The sequence below is a fragment of the Neovison vison genome, chromosome X (genome assembly GCF_020171115.1).
Source record: "Neovison vison isolate M4711 chromosome X, ASM_NN_V1, whole genome shotgun sequence".
Lineage (NCBI taxonomy): Eukaryota > Metazoa > Chordata > Mammalia > Carnivora > Mustelidae > Neogale > Neogale vison.
Window position 1 is genome coordinate 88,607,156 of NC_058105.1, and position 19,651 is coordinate 88,626,806.

General features: G+C 38.3%; 1 pseudogene; it reads left to right on the top strand.

The window, feature by feature from the left end:
* The first annotated feature begins 17,199 nt into the window (after nucleotides 1–17,199).
* Nucleotides 17,200–18,027, top strand: LOC122896647 (annotated as a pseudogene).
* The last annotated feature ends 1,624 nt before the right edge of the window (nucleotides 18,028–19,651 follow it).

Genomic DNA, 19,651 nt, shown 5'->3' on the forward strand with positions numbered 1-19,651 from the left:
ATAAATAAAATCTTTTTTAAAAAAATCCCTATTGAACAAAATATAAAATTGTAAATAAAGTTAAGATCCAACCCTACAATCAATCAATTGCATTTTCCTTTTTAAAAAAAAGTATTTGACTATTTGGAGTTCTGGAAATTAATGTGAGTTTTAGAATCAGTTTGTCAGTTTCTAAAAAGATTCTGATAGGATTTTGGTTGAGATTACATTGAATCACTAGTTCCATTTGGAGACAATGGACAATTAACAATATTGAGACTTCATATCCATGATCACGATATACCTTTCAATTTATTCGGGTATTTTGTAATTTCTTTCACTGATGTTTTCTCGTTCTCAATGCACAGAACTGGTCCATACTTTGTAAGATTTCTAAGTATTTTGTTCCATAGTTAATAGTACAGATTTTTAAATTCAATTCCTGATTGATGTTGGTATTGATATTATAGATAATAATTAGAAATGCAAGTAATTTTTGTATATTGATCTATTTTGTATATTGATCTAAACATTGCTAAACTCACTAGTCCTAATAGCCTCTTGTGAATTCCTTTGCATTGTCTTTGTAGACTCTCATGTCATCTGACTTAAAAAGAGAGCTTTGCGTCTCTGCTTCTCCTCTGTATACCTTTTATTTCTTTGTCTTGCTTTCTTGCATCAGCTAGGACCCCAAATAGAGTAATGAATCTAAGTGGAAAGCAGACATTCTTCTCTTGTTCCTAGTCTTGGGGTCAAAGTATTGCGTTCTTCATCATAAGTATGATGTTACATGTAGGGTTTCTGTGGATATTCTCTAATAGGTTGAGAAGGTGCCTTTCTTTTGCTTGTTTGCTGAGAATTTTTTTGTTTGTTTGTTTGCTGAGAATTTTTATGATGAAGGGATGTTGGATTTTGTAAAATACTCTTTCTGAATCTATGATCATATGGTTTGTTATTTTATTCATCTTTAAATATTGTGAATTATATTGATTGGTTTTCAAAAAGTGAACCCTCCTGGTATTCTTGAAATGAATTACTTGTTCATGATATATTTGATTTTTTTGTATCTATTCTCAGAAGAGATATTAGTCTATAGTTTGTTTTTGTTTTTGTTTTGCCTCATTTGGGCATTAGAATAATGTTGGTCATATATAATTAGTTAGAGAGTATCCCTCTTCTGTATTCTAGAAGAGTTTGTTTAGAATTTGTATTATTTTTCCCATAAATGTTTGGTAGAATTTATCAATGAAGCCATATGTGCAGGAGATTACTTTGTAGAGAGCTTTGTCAACAAAAATTCAGTTTCGGGGCACCTGGGTGGCTCAGTGGGTTAAAGCCTCTGCCTTCGGCTCAGGTCATTATCCCAGAGTCCTGGGATCAAACCCCGCATGGAGCTCTCTGCTCAGCGGGGAGCCTGCTTCCCTTCCTCTCTCTCTGCCTGCCTCTCTGCCTCCTGGAGATCTCTGTCTGTCAAATAAATAAATAAAATCTTCTTAAAAAATTTTCAGAGGGCACCTGGGTGGCTCAGTGGGTTAAAGCCTCTGCCTTCAGCTCAGGTCATGATCTCAGGGTCCTGGGATCAAGCCCCGCATCAGGCTCTCTGCTCAGCAGGGAGCCTGCTTCCTCCTCTCTCTCTCTGCCTGCCTCTCTGCCTACTTGTGATCTTTGTCAAAATAAAAATAAAGTTTAAAAAAACTTCTGTTTCTTTATTAGTTATGGGTCAGTTTAGACTATTTCTTCTAGTAGGGACTCTGGTAGTTTGTATCTTTCATATTATTTGTCCATTTTATCTATGTGGCTGGATTTATTGACATCAAGTTGTACATAATATTTCCTCATTATCATTTTTTAAGATTTTTTATTTATTCATTTTCCAGAGACAGAGAGAGAGAGCACAAGCATGGGGAGTGGCAGGTAGAGGAAAAGTCAGTCTCCCCACTAAGCAGGGAGCCCGATGCAAGGCTTGACCCCAGGACCCTGGGGTCATGACCTGAGCTGAAGGCAGATGCTTAACTGACTGAACCACCCAGGTTCCCCTCAACCTCTTAATTTCTTTTTAGCAGATCCAGGTTTCCACCTGGTATTTTCTTTCTTCCTGAAAGAAATCCTTTTATTTATTTTTATTTTTTATTTTTTTAAGATTTTATCTATTCATTTGACAGAGAGACAGCAAGAGAGGGAACACAGCAGGGGGAGTGGGAAAGGGAGAAACAGGTTTCCTGAGGAGCAGGGAGCCTGATGTGGGCTCGATCCCAGGACCCTGGGACCATGACCTGAGCCGAAGGCATGCACTTAATGACTGAGCCACCCAGGCATCCCTGAAAAACATCCTTTAGCATTTTTTTCTAGTACTGCTGCTGGTGAAGGATTATTTCCACTTCTGTGTGTCTGCAAAGGTCTTTATCTGTCCTTCTTTTTGAAAATATTACTGCTGGGTAGGCATACAACTCTAGGTTGAAGGGTTTTGTTTTTTTTTTCAGCTCTTTAAAAATGTTGCATCACTGTTTTCTGCCTTTATCTGGTTTCTGGTGAAAAATATGAATCATTTTTATTTTTGTTCCTCTGCACATAATGTGTCTTTTTTCTGGTTCCTTTTAGGATGTTTTTTTTCTTTACTGGTATTTTTTTGAGCAACTTGACGTTGGTGTGCCTTACTATAGTTTTCTTGTGCTTGGAGTCTGTTGGTTCTTGGATTTGTGAGCTTAAGGATTTATCATATTTGGGATCATTTTAGCCATTATTTCTCCTAATAGTTTTTCTTTGCCCTTCTCTCTCTCCTCTCCTGAGAATCGTAACTGTATTATGGTTGCTTGCAGTTGTCCAATGGTCACTAATGTCCTGTTCATTTACTTTCAGATTTTTCTTCTGTGTGTCTTTTTGAATCACATTGTTGCTTTCATATTATAAACATATATTTTCATCTCTGCAAATTCAATGTGGACTTTTACTTATATCTTCCATTTCTCCACTTAATGTACTCAGGTTTTCCTATATGCTTTCCATATATGAAATATGTTTTAACAGTTATTTTAATGGCTTTGTTCTACTAATTTTCTCATCTGTGTCATTTTGGGGTCTATTACTGTTGATTATAGTTTTCTTATTATAAGTCATATTTTCCTGCTTCTTTGTATACCTGGTAAATTTTTATTGGGTGCCAAAATTGTGAGTTTCATGTTGTTTGGTACTGAACTTTTCTGTATTTCTTTGAATAATTTTTAGCTTTTCTGGGAGGCAGGCAAGTTATCTGGCAAGAGTCTGACCCTTCCGAGTCTTGCTTTTAACCTTTGTAAGGTAAAATCTGGAAGGGTAAATAAAAATAAAATGGAACTTACCCTGTTGCCAAAAAGGAAAGAGCACTTTACTCCCTACTTTTTCTTAAGAGTATTTCCTGAGAAATGTGGCGTTTGTGAATCCTTCCTCTGTCCCTTTGATATGCATGTAAATCTTTTTGAGGACGGAGTTAGCCTCTTGCCAGCCTTGGAACCCAGAACTGTTTTTCTTAAGGGACTGGGAGCCATCTCTTTGAAACGTACACATCAAGGAAGATAGCGTCCCCATATTTCTCTGTCATCCTGGGATTTTAGCCTAAGCACCTTGCTTTAAGCCATAAGCACCTGCGTGTTGTAGAAATAAGAGAAGTTTTCTTTTTCCTTTAGATAAAGGCAATTAACCAGCACAGATGGCTACTCCAATTACCAGGTGAACTTCGGATGAACTATGGAAGAGTGTATAGCAAACAGTGCTTTCAGGTCCTCTTACATAAGGACAATTTACCATTTATTTTAAGAACATGTATGTAATGAATAAATTACATCCATAAGAATGGGATTTATTTCTGGCTTTGCAATCTCATTAGCAGATTGTCTGTAATGTATCACAGTCTGGTTTAATGCTTATTTAATAATAAACCTGTTTTCTATCTTTTCTATATTCAAGCAGAGGATTTCCTGGACTGGCAGGAAATTTTATTTTTATTTTTAATTTTTCCCAGTAGATCATAGCAGTCATTTATGGCTAATAGTGTTCTCTATGGAGGCACTACTCTTCTGAGCACTGTACCCAAAACCCCGTGTATTACAAGGTTTCTCTACTCTGGATATGGGGGAGATGAACCCCTCCCAGCCCTGTTTGAGCTCCAGGATGTTTTCTCCATGCTCATTTCTTGCCATGCATTCCCTAGTCTCAGGTAGTTTCCTTATACACATGTGCTGCTCAGTACTAGCTGAAGACCCAAGGAGAACCTCCTGAGTATTTCCAAAGTGCTTGAGCTTGTGGCATTCTTTCTCTTTTACACACACACACACACACACACACACACTCCTTCTACTCTCTGCTGCAAATCTAATAACCTTGTGCTCCTTGAATTTTCCATTCTGTGTTCTTGATTCAGGGAGACTGCCAGGCTCTCTTTAGAATTTCCCTGCCTGTGCTATGACCTGAAAACTCTCCAAACAGTAAGCAGAAGTAATCATAGGGTTCACTTTGTTTGTTTCCTTTCTCTCAAGGGCCAGTGTCCTTTGCTGCCTGATGTCCAATGCCTGAAAACCATTGTTTTCTATAATTTATCTATTATTTTTAGTTGCTTAAGACAAAAAGCTAAACCCAGCTCCTTTTACTCCACCGTGATCAGAAAAAAAATGAGTCCCTGTGGTTTTTTTTTTTTTCAACCATATTTTCTTCTTTTCCCTGCTTCATCCCTCCCTCCTTTTGGATCAATCATTTAAAAAAAATCCCTGTCTATTTCTCTGATGATTTTGAAGTTGTTCATTATAAGCACCGCCCTTTTTTTCAGAGGTGACTATTTTCCACTTATCTTCCTGAATAAATGGTGAATTTCCTTGCCATATTTCTGGTCTTGTGGATGACATTTTACTAGTTCCCTTTGTGTGAAAGGGTGGCTCATGGCTTAAAGGATGGAAATCAGTTCCTGCCTCATGGCCTCATGAACTTACTATGAAGTTGCAGAAATCAAGACAGTGCAGTGCTGGTGAGGGGACACACGCACAGATCAATGCAGGACAGCATCCAGACATAGAACCACACCGATATGACCAATCAATTGTTGACAAAGGTGTTAAGACAATTCAATTGAAAAAGGATAGAGTTTTCATTCTCACCAAGTTTTTATTAAAATTCCAATTAGCTAACATACAGTGTAATATTCATTTCAGGTGTCAAATGTAGTGATCCATCCCTTCCAAAAAACACCCGGAGTTCATCCCAACAAGTGCCCTGAGAAAGCAAAGTCTTTTCAACAAATGACATTGGAAAAACTGAATTTCCATCTACTGAAAAAAAAATGAACCTCAACCTTAACCTCCCATCTTACTTTATAAAAATTAACTAAAAATCAAAAATTGATGTAAATATGAAAAATAAAACATGAAACTTCTAACTGAAAACATAGGAGAAATAGCTTCATGACCTGGAGTTAGGCAGTTTTTTTCACCTGACACCAAAAGGATGATCCATAAAAGGGGAAAAAAGGTCAGATTAGACTTCATGAAAATCACAGTTTTGGGATGCCTGGGTTGCTCAGTTGGTTAACCATCTGCCTTCGGCTCAGGCCATGATCCCAGGGTCCTGGGATGGAGCACTGGGCTCCTTGCTCAACAGGCAGCCTGCTTCTTTCTCCCTCTGCCTGCCATTCCCCCTGCTTATGCATTCTCTCTCTCTCTCTCTGACAAATAAATAAAATCTTTTTTTAAAAAATCACAATATTTTGTTCTATTCTGTTAAAAGAATGATAAAAGGAGCTCCAGACAAGAGGAAATATTTGCAATTCCCATACCTGACAAAGGACTTGTATCCAGCATATATAAAAAACTCTCAAAATTCAGTAAGAAAATTAAAAGTCCATTAGAAAATGCCCAAAAGACTTAAACAAGTCCATCAGCAAAGAGGATATATGAATAGAAATAAGCACATAAAAAGATTTTCAACATCATTAGCCATTAGAAAAATACATATTAAAACCATGATGAGCTGCAACTACACATTTATTAGAATGGCTAAAATAAAAAATACTGCAGGTGCCTGGGTGGCTCAGTCATTCAGCAACACATTGTTGGTTTCAGCCCAGGTCATGACCTCAGTGTCCTGAGATTGAGCCCCTGGTGGAGCTCCAGACATGGAGCCTGCTTAAGATTCTCTCTCACCCTCTCCTTCTGCCCCACCCCTGCTCATGTTCATTCATGGTCTCTCTCTATTATAATAATAATAATAATAATAATAATAAAACACACAAAAATAAAATAAAATAAATTTTTTAAAAAGAGAGGAAATAATTTTTTAAAAAAGTAAAATAGGGCACCTGGGTAACTCAGTGGGTTAAGCCTCCAGCTCAGGTAATGGTCTCAGGGTCCTGGAATCCAGCCCCACATTGGACTCTCTGCTCAGCGGGGAGCCTGCTTCCCTCTCTCTGCCTGCCTCTCTGCCTACTTGTGATCTTTCTCTGTCAAATAAATAAATAAAATCTTTTTAAAAAATAAAATAAAAAATACTGGCAAAACCAACTGCCAGCAAGAATCCAGAGCAACCAGAACTTTTCTATATTGCTCTTCAGCATGGTAAAATGTTCTATAGCCACTTGGGAAAACAGTTGAAAGGGGTTTTTTTCCTCCTAAAGTTAAACATATACTCATCATATGATCCTGCCCTCTCATTCCTGGGTATTTACCTTAGAGAAATATTCACATGAAACCTGTACATGAATGTTCATAGCAGCTTGATTTGTAATAGCCCCAAGGTAGGAATAACCCAAATGTTCTCCAGCAGGTAAAGGGATAAACAAACTGCAGTACTACTTGGCAATAAAAAAGAATGAACTTTTGATGGATCTCAATTTGAATGAATCTCAAAGGCATTATGCTGAAAGAATCAAGCCTCACAGGGTTGCATAATATATGATTCTATTTCAAAAAGGGGTAACAACAGTGACAGAGAACGGATCTGTAGTTGTCAGGGCTTCAGAGTCAGCCTGTGGAGCAGGGAGTGTAACAAAGGGATAACACAAGGGAAGTGTTTTTTTTTTTTAATAGGCTAATTTGTTTTTATTTTATCATATTTTATACTTTTAGAGAGGCAGGGGAGGGACAGAGGGAGATCCCTACCACCCATTTCACCCATCCCTTACTTACCCCCCCTCTGCTAACCATCAGCTTGCTCTCTATAGTTAAGGGTCTGGTTTTTTTTTTTTAGCACAAGGGAGTTTTGGGGGTAAAAGAACTGGTTTTTTTTTTTTTTTATTCTGGTTGCGGTGATGTTTACATGAACATACACGAGTGTTAAAATTCACCAAATGGTGTGTCAGCAAAGCCGATTTTATTATATGTCAATTTTAAAATAAAAATAAAAAATTCTTACACAGCCCACATAATTTTTATGTGGGGTTATATCTGTCAGTTTTTGTCTCAGTGGAAGTTAAAAGTGATTAAAAATTTTTTAATATTATTTGTCAATTTGTTTAAAAACAATGCTGAAAACCTGTTAAATAAGTAGCATACTTGTAATAAAAAATAAACTTTATATCTCAAAACGCGCAGAACACATAATCTCATTGTTTTACATTTTTGTAAATCTCTATCATGTCTGGCTTAATAGAAGACAGCTGGAGTCAATCTCCCTTCAATCTGTTGTTAATATCATAGGTCAAGTAGCTTCAGGAAACCTCTGCTGTATACTTGAGGGTAATAAATTCAAATACAGTCTCAATATTATTGTGAAAATAGTTTTGACTCTATGGGCCCTGGAAAGGATCTTGAAGATCCCCAGGGGTCGCCAGACCTCCCTTTCATTATTACTGCTTGAGTATGCCAAAATCTGATGCCCTCTTAAGTCATTTTCCGCTTCAGCTCAAGGTCGCTCATCTAACTTTGCCTTCCCTTTTTGTCTCTGGTACTTGGAGATTTCCCTTTCTTAATTCTGAACATGGGTATATATATTTTATTTCCATGTGTCCAGCCATTATGTATCTAAGATGGGATGAAGAATTTCGCACATCAGCGCCTTCTACCTGATTATTAGCTTTAGTTTTATCATCATGGAGCTACTGATATTTTCAATTTTGTTCATTGTCACTTCCTTGAGCCTTTCACAGTGTTTTTATCTTTTCAGTTGTGGGGTTTGATCACTTGCTTGCTTCTCATGTGGCTTTGTAATTTATTTTTCTTTTCTATTTTGTTTCAAGATTTAGATAAACTTGTTTTCTTAATCCCCTCCTGTCTGACGTGTCTTCTTTGAACCCTTGTATTTCCTGACTATGTCCCCCCTTTTTAAATATTTTATTTAAAAAATACATATATATATATATTTGACAGAAAGAGAGAGAGAGAGCGCGCGCACAAGCAGGGGGAGTAGCAGACAGGGGGAGAGATAGAAGCAGGCTCCCTCTCCCCGTACAGGGCGGGGCTCGATCCCAGGACCCTGGGATCATGCCTTGAGCCAAAAGCAAATGCTTAACAGACTGAGCAACCCAGGTGCCCCTCGACTGTGATACCTATAATAACTGCACATCATTATTATATTTATAATAGCTATATACAATCATGATATCTGTAATACTTCTAATGTTTCCTTGGTAAACCTTCTAATCATGTATACTGTTCACTTGCCTGTTTCTTTTTTTTTTTTTGCCTGTTTCTTTTTGTTTGTTTGTTTTAAGATTTTATTTATTTGAGAGAGAGAGAGAGCACATGTGTGGGGGAACCAGCAGGGGAGAGGGAGAAGCAGACTCCCCGCTGAACAGGGAGTCTAATGCTGGGCTATATCCCAGGACCCTGAGATCATGACCTGAGCTAAAGGCAGACGCTTAATGGACTGAGGCATCCAGGCACCCCTGTTTGCCTGTTTCTTATGTTCCTTGCTCTTTTCCTCACTTCTCCACCAGTTTCTACACAGTCTTCAATGGCTTCCTTTTGGATTACTGTTCCTATTTTGATGGGCTGTCTGTTGAAGATACTGTAAAGCACCCCACATCCTTGACATAGGTTTATTGTACCAAATAGTCTATCTCAAATTATATCAGCTTATTTGTTCTAGGAGAACATTTCTCCTCTATCTTTGTCATTCCTTACCAAGGGCAAAGGTGGTGGTAACAGCCTTCGGCACAGGACGGTGAGGCAATAAAGGCGTGTATTGTCCTTAGATAATTTAAAAATAATAACAATAAACAACTAAAAGTCAGTCTGCTTTTTATCCCCAAGCATCAGCAATTAAATAGTATCAGTGATAAAATACTCCTCCCCCCCCCATGCTCCCTTTGCCCTTCCCCCACCTCTTCCCTGCCCACGCCCAAGCCCTTGACGACACAATATCTTTCTAAAAGAGCCTCCCAGTTTTTGCTGGGTTGCTTGTGTGTTATTTGCAACCAGGGGCAGCCGGCGTGGTCGGGGCGGGGAAACAGGCTCAGCTATAATTCATTCCCCTATTTTCAATCTCACTTTTCATTCCTACCAACCTCTAAATCCTGTCTGAGACGCCACCGGAAAGACAGGCTTCAACCTCCACTCCAGCTTCCTCATAAAAGTACTGTGGAGTCCAAGTTTCTCGTTTTCCTCTAAAACACAGTCTCTTTAATCGGGAATTTTCACGTGTTTTGTTCACTGCTATATACCCAGTGTTCAGTATAGTGTCTGGTACACAGTAGTTACCTATTTATCTATCTGTCTATCTATCTATCTATCTATTCATCTACCTCTCTAATGAGCCATGATCATACTTTTTTCTATATTGCCGTGTGGTGCATCTCAGCAGATGGTATGATAGGAACATTATGAAAGTTACATGTCCTAGGGCACCTGAGTGGCTCAGTTGGTTAAGCGTCTGCCTTCAGCTCAGGTCATGATCCCCGGGAGTCCCACATCAGGCTCCCTGCTCGGCAGGAAGCCTGCTTCTCCCTCTGCCTCTGTGTGCCGCTTCCCCCTGCTTGTGCTCTCTCTGTCTCTGTCAAATAAATAAATTAAATCTTTTTTAAAGATTTTATTTATTTATTTGACAGACAGAGATCACAAGGAGGCAGAGAGACAGGCAGAGAGAGAGGAGGAAGCAGGCTCCCTGCTGAGCAGAGAGCCTGACGTGGGGCTCGATCCCAGGACCCTGGGATCATGACCTGAGCCAAAGGCAGAGGCTTTAACCCACTGAGCGACCCAGGTGCCCCAATAAAATCTTTTTTAAAAAAAGAAAGTTATATGCCCCAAACATGGCAGATTCATCAGATAGCCACGAGAATTCTTGGAACTGTGAGGGCCAAGATTTACTCAGTGGCAAGCTATGTGGACAAATGACTGAGGACCAGCTGCCAATCTCCAATATTCTGGCACTATCTAAAAATATCTGGGCTTGGGTGGTAGATGGGGATAGGTCTGAAATAGGATCACTGGGGAAGTGAGGGCTCAGGGACAGAAATTAGACTGAATTATTGAAAACCTAGTTATTTTTATTTCACACAAGTTTGTGGACCGAGATTAATGCTGGGTACACATATACAGCTTACATAATTAAAACCGGATCTCTGGGATAGATAATATATTCGCAGGTGATGGTGGCATTTCATGCTTACTATTCTGCACTCTTCTTTTTTTCATGTAATACGTCTTGCCAGTTATTCCATATGAATAAATGAAGAGTTTGGGTTTCTTTAAAGACTTCTTTATTTCTTTGAGAGAGAGAGAGCATGCAGTGGCGAGGAGCAGAGGGAAAGAGAAAGAGAAAGTCAAGCAGACTCCCCACAAAGCGCAGAGCCTGACGCGGGCTCCATCTCACAACCTTGAACTCAGACCTGAGCGGAAACCAAGAGTCAGACGCTTAACTGACCGGGACACCCAGGCGCCCCAAGAGTTTACTTGTTTTATAACAGCTACGTTTCAGTCCATTGGATGGAGGTACCATAATTTATTTAACCAGACTTCTGTTGATAGACACTTAGGTTGTCCCCAGTGTTGCAATAAATAACTTTATACATCATTTTGCATGTGTGCAAGTATATCAGCAGGGTAAAGTATATGCAATGGAATTGCCTGGTATAAGTATGTGAATGTGTAATTTTGATAGATGACTAATGGCTCTACACAGAAGCTGTACCAGTTTAATGGCTACAAATGATATCCCTCTGTCTTGTCTGTCCACATCCTCACCACTTTATATGACATCTCAACTTGGCCTTCATTTGCATCTCTCCCATTATGACTGGGGCTGAGAATCATTTATGTGTAAGAGCAAATTTTTTTCTTTCTCTGTGAACCGTCAATATTCTTTGCCCGCATTTTTATTGTGCTCTTTTTTGTGTAGATTCGTAGGAGTTCTTAGTATTTCAGAAAAATAAGCCCTGTGTGATATGAGTTGTAACTATTTTTCACAGTTTGTTATCAGTCTTTTGGCATTACTTATGTGGGTTAGACCAATAAATCATACTTCTGTAATGAAATATTTCAAACATACAGATAAGTGCACAGAACACAGTAACAAATACCTATGTACCTTAAATTTTGTTATTTGGGTCATGTTTACAGAAATTGTTTTTCTTTTTTAAAAAATAAAATGTTCCATGGGATGCCTGGGAGGCTCAGTCAGTTGAGCCACTGCCTTCAGCTCAGGTCATGATCCAAGGGTCCTGGGATTGAATCCCACATCAGGCTCCTTGCACAGGAGGGGAGCCTGCTTCTCTCTCTGCCTCTGCCAGCCACTCTGCCTGCTTGTGCTCTCTCCTTCTCCGACAAATAAATAAATAAAATCTTTTTTTAAAGAAAGAAATAAAATGTTCCAGATACAGATGAGGCCCCCTTTGTACTCCTTTCAGATACCTTCCCCTCTCCCCTCCCCCAAGGTAACCATGATTCTGAAATTAGTTTTTATTCTTCCTGTCAATGTTTCTATACTTCCACTATGCATCCATAAAAACTGTACTGTTTGATATAATTTTTACATCTACATAAACAACATCAAACTCTACGTATCGACTCCAAACTTGGTTTTTTTTCCCCCCCTCAATATTATGTCTGTAGGGTTTATCCAGGTGGTACATATAGATCAAGTTAATTGATTTTCATTTCTATAAAGCATTCAATTGTGTTAAGATACCAACTGTTGTTCATCCCTTCCCTAACTGGTGGAAATTTTACTATAAAAAGCAATATTCTGAATGCAAGAGTTCTCTAGGGTTTATGCCTAGAAGCTCAGTAGCTGGCTGGTACCATGTCCCTCTCAAAACCTGTGAGAGAAAAAAAAAACAAAATGAAAAACCCCCTCCAAAAATATATATTGGTACTCTAAAGGGGTACCAATATATATTCCAACAAGCAGTATAGGAAATCCCAATTACTCTAACATCCTTGCCAATGCCAACTCGGTATTTTCAGGCTTAAAATTTTCCAATCTGATGAGTATGAGAATGGTTAATTGGTATTGTTTAATTGGCATTTCCTAATTGCTAGTACAATTGAATATTGTCCAGCTGGGTTTCCTCTTCCACAAATTGCCTATTCATCTGTTGCTCATTTTTTCCATGGGCCTGTGCATCCTTCTTACTGCTTTATAAAAGAGATTTTTATATCCTGGATAATAGAGGTACACAGAACATATATGAATAACGCTCAGTCAAAGTTAAAGCCAAAGCCAACTATCATTATCATAGAATAAACTTCTGGAATACAAGAATACTTCTAATTTTTAAAAAAGATTTATTTATCTGAAAGAGAGAGAGAACAAGTGAGAGGATGAGCGGGGGAGGGACAGGGTAAGAGAGAATTCTGGAGCGGACTCCCCACTGAGTGCAGGGCCTGATGCAGGGCTCTATCCCAGGACCCCAAGATCACAACCTGAGCCAAAGGCAGATATTTAACTGACAGAGCCACCCATACTTCCGAAATGTTATCAGTAAGCATTTTACTATTACAATTTTATTAATGGACTTTTAACACTTGGACATAGTGTAAGAATATGAATTTCTCAACACTGTCAGCAGCTGGACTCCTTCTATGCTGACTAGAGCACATATGTTCAGTACTAAATACTCACTTTCAACTGAGATCAATGAAAGAATGAGCTATTTGAGGGAATCCTCATTTTTCTCTAACTTATTTCCCTTTATTTGAACTCTTTATAATCTTTATTAAGGATGAACTGAAGATTTATGGTGAATATTGCACAAGGTTTTGGGATTTTTCCATCACGTGAAATTTTGACAATGGAAAAGATGACAGTTTGCTTTTATTCCATCTTCACAAGATATGAGAAATTCTCAAATAAGGCTTTTTCTTAAAAGATTTATAATCTAAATGGAATTCAGCAGCTAAAAATTAAATATAATCTTTAAAATTATTTTAATATGAATGCTCTGTAGGCAAACAATTCTTATCTTTGTATAATAAAATTATTATATAATCAAATATCTGTTATTGTGCCTTGGACTATTATGTAAAATAACATAGACATCAGTTAGCTCAAAATGCATATGGCTTTCCTAAAATTGTCCAGCTAATATGTTCTCTTAATATTGACGTTAAAGGCCAACCTAAGTACCTATTTAACTATTTGAAATTTCTTAATTGGTTTTTGACGTAAAATTAACAGCTTGTATGAAATGAACAGAATTTGCTCTTACGATAATAAATAAAACTTTATTCTTCAAAGAACTGATAGAACTTATATGTAAATAGAAAGATGAATTTGTATAGAATTTCTATACAAAGCAAATAAGATTTTGTTGGCTTCGAGTTATATCAAAAATATTTTGTGCTGCATTTTTTGCTTGCTGTGTTCTGTTTAGGAGAACCTGAGATTATAATATTCTCCTATATTTCCTTTTTTTAAAAGATTTTATTTATTTATTGAGAGAGAGAGAAAGATAGTTAGAGGTAGAGCGTGAGCCGGGCGGGTTGAGGGAAGGGAAAAACAGGCTCCCCACTGAGCAGGGAGCCCGACTTAGGGCTTGATGCCATGACCCTGGCATCATGACCTGACCTGAAGGCAGACGGAGCCACCCAGGCACCCCCTCCTATAGTTTCTTTTGAAAGTTTAAACATCCTATTTTCTTTACATACAGGTTTTTATCTGAAAGTTTGTGTGTAGGGGGGCGGTTATGAGGACAATTACTGGCTGAATTAAATTTTTCCATGTGGGTTGTCCCAGCAGATCTATTAAATGACCTATATTTACCCACAAATTTGTAATGCTACCCCTTTTGAATACCAAGTTTCCATATATATGTGGATTTTCTTTTCTGGATTATTTTTTCTGCTCCATTGATCTATTTGTCTATGTCCTGTACCTTCTTCTCCTTCAGAATTATTCTGGCTGCCTATGGACCTTTGTTTTTTCATATGAATCCTAAAGTTTGTTTTTCTAGTTAGATGAAAAAAACCTTTGGGGATGTTTATTGATTAACTTTGAATTTTACATTAGTGAGATTTTTTTAAATCCATGAACATGCCATATTTCTCCATTTTTAAGATAATATTTATGTGTTAAAATAAAAATTTTATTTGTTTTAAGATTTTATTTGTTTATTCGAGAGAGAGAGAGAGAGAGAGGACTGGAGAGGGAGAGAGAATCTGAAGCAGATTCCATGCTGATCACAGTGCCCGATGTGGGGCTCAATCTCACAACCATAATGACCTGAGCCAAAACCAAGATTTGGAACTTAACCAACTGAGCTACCCACACATCCCTACAAGGAAAATTTTAACATCTTCCATATACATTTTGCATCTTTTGTTAGATATCCCTTCGAAACCTTATGCATTTTGTTGCTTAAAGTTTAAAAAAAATTTCTAATAGGTGGTAGCTCGTAGGTAAGCATGCTTAATTTTTGTTTACTGATCTTGTCTCTAGCAACACAGTTGCACTCTCTATTATTAGTTCTGCTAGTCTGTTGCAAACTCTCTTGAATGAGGTGATGTTAATGCCCTGTCCCATACCACTTGGCCCATATTTGGGTTCCTCTACAACTGTGGTAGAAAGTTTTTGTCAAGTTGACTGCTTTCCACTTGAAGGGGATGACCCTAAATTGATGGATGAAAACACAAAATGTGGCGAATACATGCACTGGAACATTATTCAGCTACAGAAGGAATGAAGTATTGATACACGCTAGAACATAGACGAATCTTGAAAACATGCAAAGTGAAAGAAGCGAGACACAAAATGCCACATACTGTATGATGCTATGCATAAGAGATGTGCATAATGGGCAAATCCATAGAGCCAGGTTTTAGATTAATGGTTGCATGGAGTTGAGGGGAAAGGGGAATGGAGTGACTGCTAATGGACAGGGTCTCCTTTGGGGATGATAAAAATGTTCTGGGATTAGATAATGCTGATCATTGTGTAATCCTGTGATTAAACTAAAATCCACCAAAGTGTACACTTTAAAAGGGGGGGGTATAAGATGTACATTCTGTCTCAATTTAAAAATGTAGATTATAACATAACATAATAAAAAATAATAATTAAAATGTAGATTATAATAATAGAATCTCAAAGAGTTGTTAAAATTCAAAGAGATAATGCGGGGCGCCTGGGTGGTTCAGTGGGTTAAAGCCTCTGCCTTCAGCTCAGGTCATGGTCCCAGAGTCCTGCGATGGAGGCCCGCATCGGGCTCTCTGCTCAGCAGGGAGCCTGCTTCCTCTCCTCTATCTCTCTGCCTGCCTCTCTGCCTACTTGTGATCTCTGTCAAATAAATAAATAAAATCTTTTAAGAAAAAAAAATAGAGATAATGCATGTATAGCACAATTCTTGACATTGTCATAAGCTCTCAATAAATTAAAGGGTCAGTTCCTTCCCCAGAAAAGAAGAAGCAATTAGACCCAGAATCTGCCTCCTCTCCCCCATCATCAGCCAGTCTCCCACCTCAGCAGAAGACTTGTATTTGTCCATATCTTTTAGACTTTCTATTTCTTCTTAAATAAGTTTTGCAAAGTTATATTTTCTAGAAAATTGTTTATCTATAATTTTATATTTATTGCTAGAAAGTTGTTTGTGGTGTTTTACAAAGATTTTATATACTTATTTGACAGAGAAAGAGAGAGCGAGAGAGGGAATACAAGCAAGGGTAGTGGGAGAGGGAGAAGTAGGCTCGACGCTGAGCAGGGAGCCGGATATGCAGGGCTCTATCCTGGGACTCCAGGATCACGATGGGAGCCAGAGGCAGACGTTTAACCAACTGAGCCACCCAGGTGCCCCATTCAGTTGTAAATACTTCTTAATTCAGATTATGAATTGCCTTTAATCCATGAGTTATACAAAAGTGTTTTTTAAACATTCCAAAGGACTTTTTACAAGTTTTTGCTGTTATGGTTGCTTTTTAGTTCTAACTTAATTTCATTGTAATCAGGGAAGGTACTCTGAATGAAACTAATGCCATGTATGTATTGAGACTTGTTTTCTAGCCTAGAATGTGGTTAGTATTCCAGCTACACTTGGAAAAAAAAATGCATGTATTAATACTTAGTTGCTAGGAAATATATATGGTGTGTGTAAAGTATCATTAACCTTATTCCCTTTGCTGTACCTTTTATCCCATGAATTATTCATCCCCTAACTGGAAGCCTGTATCTCCCACTCTCTTTCATCTATTTTTGCCCATCCCCCATGCTCCTCTCTTCTGACAACCATCAGTTTGTTCCCTGTGTTTATAGGTCTGATTCTGTTTGTTCATTCATTTGTTTTATTTTTTAGATTCCACATACAAGTGAGGTCATATGGTATTTGTCTTTCTCTGCCTGATTTATTTCATTTGGCATAACGCCCTCTAGCTCCATCCATATTGCTGCAAATGGCAAGATTTCATCCTTTTATGGCTGCATGATATTCCATCTCATATATATATGATATCCCGTTTCATATATATATGCCTTCTTCTTTTTCCATTCATTTATCAATGGACACTTGGGCTGCTTCCATATCTTGACTATTATAAATATGATGCATATAGTAAAAAGCTTCTGCACAGAGAAGGAAACTATCCAACAAAACACAAAAACAACCTACTGAATGGGAAAAGATATTTGCAGATGATAGAGCTGATAAGGGGTTTATAGCTACAATATATAAAGAACCTACAGAACTTCACACCAAGAAAAACAAATAATCTGATTAAAAATGGGCAGAGATCTGCCTGCTCCAGAACCCTGACCAGGATGCATGCCTGCCACTTCTGTTCTCCCCCTGCAGACCCGGCAGCTGCACTGGAGAGTGGGGGGCGGGTGGCTGGAGAGGAGTAGATGTTGCTGGCAAGGACAGTACTGGAAAGCATGGCCCCTATCATGAAGGTGCTTCTCCCTGTGTATCTAAAGCAGCTCCCCAGGGGTGTCTGGGTGGCTCAGCCAGTTAAGCCTCCCACTCTTGATTTTGGCTCAGGTCATAATCTCATGGGGGACACAATCTCAGGTCACACTCAGCAGGGAGTCTGCTTCTCTCCTTCCACCCCTCTGTGTGCTCTCTCTTTCTCTCTCCCTCTCTTAAATAAATCTTTAAAAAAAAATCTTTAAAACAGCTCCCATCCCGAGAGCATTACCAGGTTCACCCAGCTCAGAGTTTTAGAATGGCTTCGATTATTGCCTTTCGTCGGTGTACTTGCACTACTTGGCTATCTTGCAATTTGTCCATTCCTCCAGAATCAAAAATGACAGAAGGATAGCTTGATTCATCTTAATATACAAAAGGGACGTCCCAAAATGATGATTTAAAAAAATTGAAGACTTGTGTCTTTTTTTTTCTAAGATTTTTTTTTTTTTATTGAGAGTGAGAGAGAGAGAGAGAGAGAGTACAGAGGGAGAGGGAGAAGCTGACTCTCCACTGAGCACAGACCCACACGCAGAACTCGATCCCAGGATCCTGAGATCGTGACCTGAGCTGAAGGCAGATGCTAAACCAAAAGAGTCATTCAGGTGCCCCAAAGATTTGCGTCTTACTAAAACAACTTATTGTGGGTTTTAGTGTTCAAAGACTTTCCTGCCTGTGATGGTTCACGTAATCAACACAAGGAACTGACAGAAGACAGCATGGGACTTCTCATACTGAAGAAGAAAGAAGTGCAAGTTATGAATTAGGATTGAATCCAGTTGTGTGCTATAAAATCTTTTAACAGTATGTTTTTATTCTTTGTGTAGAGGAGGTCTTTCAAATGGTGATCTTAATTATTGCTATTGGTTGAGTAACTGTTTCTGCTAGTTTATTTTCTTGCTACACTATTGTTTATATTGATACCTTGTATATTCTGTCACTTACATAGAAACTAAGTTGTACAACCCAATCATTCTTACTTCAAAGACTTAATGTATCTTCCTAAATAAAACCAACACTCTTGGCCTTAACTGACCGAGAAAAATCTGAGTTTTGACAATGGGTCCAAAGCTATTCCTTTGAATATCAGTATTATCAATAGAATCTATACTTAAAATTTGTCTCCCTATGGGGCGCCCGGGTGGCTCAGCTGGTTAATAGACTGACTTCAGCTCAGGTCATGATCCCGGAGTCCTGGGATCAAGTCCCGCATCGGGCTCCCTGCTTGGCAGGGAGTCTGCTTCTCCCTCTGACCTTACCCCTCTTGTGAGCGTGCATTCTCTCTCTCTCTCATTCTCTCCCTCTTAAATAAATAAAATCTTTAAAAAAAAAAACTGTCTCCCTATGCTAGTAAATATATTATTTTTCAGTCTTCTTCTGTTTTGACCATTTGAAGTGATTTTTCCTCTTTGGCCTTCCACATACCATTCTTTTTAGATCAATAAGAAAAATATTCCTCTCAAGAATTATTTGAGGGGCATCTGGGTGGCTCAATTGGTTAAGCATCTGCCTGCCACTCAGGTCATGATCTTAGGGTCCTGGGATTGAGTCCCACGTGGGGCTTCCTGCTCAGCAGGGAGTCTGCTTCTCCATCTCCCTCTGCCCCCTCCACACCCCCACTTGTGCCCTTTCTCTTTCTCAAATAAATAAATAAAATCTTAAAAAAAGAAGAAGAAGAATTTGAGTTTCAAAGCAATAAACACTTGGGGCACCTGGGTGGCTCTGTCCGTTAAATATCTGCCTTCAGCTCATGATCCCAGGGTCCTGGGATTGAGCCCCACCTAGGGCTCCCTGCTCAGTGTGGAGTCTGCTTCTCCCTCTCCCTCCACCCTTCCCCCTGCTTGTGCACGCTCTCTCTCTCCCTCTATCACAAATAAAAAAATAAAAAAGATCTTCAAAAAAAAGGAGATAAACACCTTGCTTTATAAAGATTGTGTCTAATAAGTGTGAATATCCCAATTTCAAAAGAGACTTCAACTGGGTATAGAAAGTTCCAAAAAGGAACAGTTATTTACATCACAAAATATTTATTTACTTTATAAAAGGCTTGTTTGTGTCTGTTTATGTGTGTGTTTTGTGCATGTATCTTGAACTCTTTGACTCAGTTGACAGGGTGGAGTGGGGTGGCAAGAATACTTATAATAAAATTAAGAGCTGAAGCTCAATTAGAAATAAACAAAATATATGTGAAATCATATTAAAATTATAAATAGCTCAGTGTTCAAAATTGCATACATTTTTTCTCTGTATAACAATGTAAGCCAATAAAACTCAAAATACAAATAGTTTGCAAAATAAACTTACTGGAGAATCTTTTTAAAAAATAATAAATTAATAATTTCAAATGGGCAGAGGACCTGAATAAACATTTTTTCCAAAGAAGACATCCAG